We start from the raw sequence: 3548 nt of genomic DNA on the forward strand, positions 1-3548 counted from the left end.
GTGTATCACATTCTAAACTGAGTTTGTATCTAGTTTCGTACATCTGATTGCACGTTCAGATATTAACTTTGTATTCTGACTTACGGAAGTATGAAAATGTAAAAAATATGGCTAAGGGTTGATTGAAAGTACTTTTGACACCAATATATTACTCTTACCTATCAACGTCTACATTGAAACGAAAAATAGCATAATTATCAGCGTATGATTGAAAGCGACTTTAACCATTGTCACGAGTAAGGTTTAAAAAGAGATCGAGGATTGATTTCCAATGATTGGCAAAAAGTAGCGAACATTATGAATGAGTGCATGCAAACTTTTCAATAATCATATTATGGCTACGGACTAGTTCATGAAATGGTGATGATCACCGGTCAATTTATCAAATGCAATAAACGAAAAAAAAAAAAAATTTCCTATGTAAGGTCATCAATTAAAAACGCTCGAAAGTAATCAAATCAAGCTCTTTCCATCAACCGATTCAATTCAATTTATTTCTTATTCCATTATTTGTTTCAAACGCTGAGACAAGACATACTGTATGTTGTGCCCGTGACGATGCTTTCCCGACACAAATGTTCACAAATGTAGTAGTTTACTTGCTAAAGGTATAATAAATGGCAAAAGCTGTTGAAGATAGTGGTATGAAAATAGATTCTAATCAAATAATGAGTTACTTGTAGTAATTCACCCATTTTCGAACAATACCAAATTACCCAACTGTACAGTCACATGGTCACAGGCGACATGGAAGTGGAATCGGTTATCTGGTCACTGATGCAATGACGCCCGTCCTTTTGACTCCTGCTGTATGTTTTGCAACCAAAAACGCCATCATTCAAACACTTCATTCACAAAATAGAGGGACCCACTATACACATACGGTTTTTCGCGTGTTTACGTAACGGCGTAACGCATGTGCGGTATCACGGTAATATTTGTTGAGCGAACAGAGGGGCATGGAGTCTATTTAATGCTTACCAACGGGCGATCGAGCAATTCCGTTCGAAAACGTAATCATCATTAGGTGTTTAGCCAGGAGGACATGTATCCAACGGCATAATCAGCGGTGAGCTACGGACCATTTCTCAAATTCGGTTGACCAACGCGGACTCGGTCGGTCAGGAAGTTGGTGGATCGGTCAAATAGCCAGAATCAGGTAACGGACAGTTTTTGTTGCAATGGTCGAAAACACAATTGCATCACAAATTACGGCAAGGGCGAAATGTGGTTGTCGTGAGGATCGCGCATTGCAATGTTTAGCTATCGAGAGTAGGGAACTTACTTGTTATACTCTGTATTCTAATATACTATACCAACCAATGCAGTAACCCTAAAATTCTCTACAAAACCACTAAGCGTTTTAGTTTTCAGCACACTGTGCGACACGCTGAATTTGTTTTTTTTTACTTGTTGCTTTATGCTTTTTGTGTCATTCTTAATTTGTAGAAATCCTTTCAGTTATACGCAGCTTCGGATATGTCAAGCACATGAAAAGCTACGAAATATAATGCCTGTTCTATGTATGAGTATTATTCAATTCTATTTTATTCAGCATAAATCAAGAAAGTTCTATCCGGAGACAAATTAAATGTTTTTTCAATTTCTCAACATACTAAACCAAAGCGTTAAGTGCATAAATTCACAGCACTACCCCTACATTTTATTAACAAACTTTTTATGTTTGCAGAAATATACCAACAAAGGAGAAATAATTTGTGCAAACCTTTCAATATTAATGGGCCTTTTTTCGAAAAATGTTTTGTGCTTTAACTTATAAAATTTAGAGGAACCATTGAAAAGAAAACTTAGCGAAAATATAGTAATGATGGCGCAAAATGGCAGAAAAATGAAACAATTATTCTATGGCTTGAATCGTAGATTTTTTATTTGTGTTAGCAAAAAACCTCAAATTTTATTCTTATTATATTTTGGTGGATTATATACTGCAAACAAAAATATTGACACAAATATTAAAGTATGATTGTGTCACAATGAGTAAATTGGTAAAATGCAAATGCCAAACGAATTGCGAAAAGCTGAATTACGCGAAAGTAATTGGAAACGATTTCAATATTCCAAATGAACAGGTAACAGAACGCAAATAAATCAATTTCAATTGATGTTTGATATCAATCCCTATAATTATGTTTTTACAGTAAATTTTGGGTTTTTTTTAGCATGATGCGTGGGGACAATCAGCTGAAGGCGAGAAAGTTAAACGATAAAATGTAAATAATTGATATGCTCAATAAGGCATCGTTTATGAGACATGTTTTCGTGCCCGGGTGTTGTTGTTGTGTTATTATAGAGACTTTATTTTCGTGCCCTGTAACAGAGACAAATAACAATGGTGCTGCACTTTCGGGACGAATTATTGTTGAGCTCTATTTGTCCTCCACATGTTACATCGATTTTGGCACTACTGCTTTTATTATAAAAAAGTAGTAGTGATTACTGTTATATAGTATTTCATGGCGCTTGAAGTTGCTGGTCTTGGAAGACTTGGTTGATCTAGGTGCGTCCATTTGAGCGAAAACACTATCCATGTTTTGCATATTTTATATCTTGTGTTGATTAAAGAGAACGAGTAAAACTGTATTATTTTATCATATCCATTACAACATAAATTCTTATAAAGAACACTTAACCGAGAGCACTTTCTATTCTTCACAAAATGGCATTTTAAGTTTGATGAACTCGATTTGATTAAATCTAGTCCCACTTTGGCATGATACATATTTTACAAAAATCATGATCATAATTTCGGTAATTTCACCAGAACACGTCCGATTCATTTTCGTAAATAAAACACTGCTAGAAGAGTTCAAAAATAAACTTAAAAAACTGTAAGCCAGTGTTAAATCAGTGACGAAACGTCGCATCAGAAACATTAAAAGCACTGTTTAGAAAACCAAAGGTAGATAGGTAGAAAGAAAAATGCAAACGATAACTGATATAGGCAACCATTCAATCTCGAGTAGAGAGCAACCGCTATCAAAAGCCTTTGTTCTTATTTCATGGATAAACGGCTTAGTTGTGGTATTTTTTTGTATGTTGTTGGTAGCGATTACTTCAGACTAGGCTTATCAAAAGTGCCGCTTCTGCTTACATACACCGATTTCAGCACCCCAAATGCTGCGATTTCACGACTGCAGCAAGCAGAGATTGCGCTACTTTTGGAATATCCAGTTATCTCGTGATTCTACACGATTACCACTATTGCATGTACTTCACCCTTGAATGTACCTCTTATTCTTGGTGCACTCGCCATTTGCATAACTGGCATATTATACTTGCCTACCGGCGTCATGTTCAACACAGCTTAGTGTAACTGTCGTATCATTTCCTGCACAGTTATGGCTTAAGGGTGTGCTACGTGCCTCCTTCATCTTTAGACCCTAACGTCGGGCACCTGGTACACAACTTCTCATTTGAATATCCTGCTCTCGAACTAATCGAACGTCCTGCAGCGTCTGGCGTCCTACAGCAGCAAGATTTTTTATTTATTTATTTATTTATTTATTTATTTATTTATTTATTTATTT

The sequence above is a fragment of the Anopheles bellator genome, chromosome 2 (genome assembly GCF_943735745.2).
Source record: "Anopheles bellator chromosome 2, idAnoBellAS_SP24_06.2, whole genome shotgun sequence".
NCBI lineage: Eukaryota > Metazoa > Arthropoda > Insecta > Diptera > Culicidae > Anopheles > Anopheles bellator.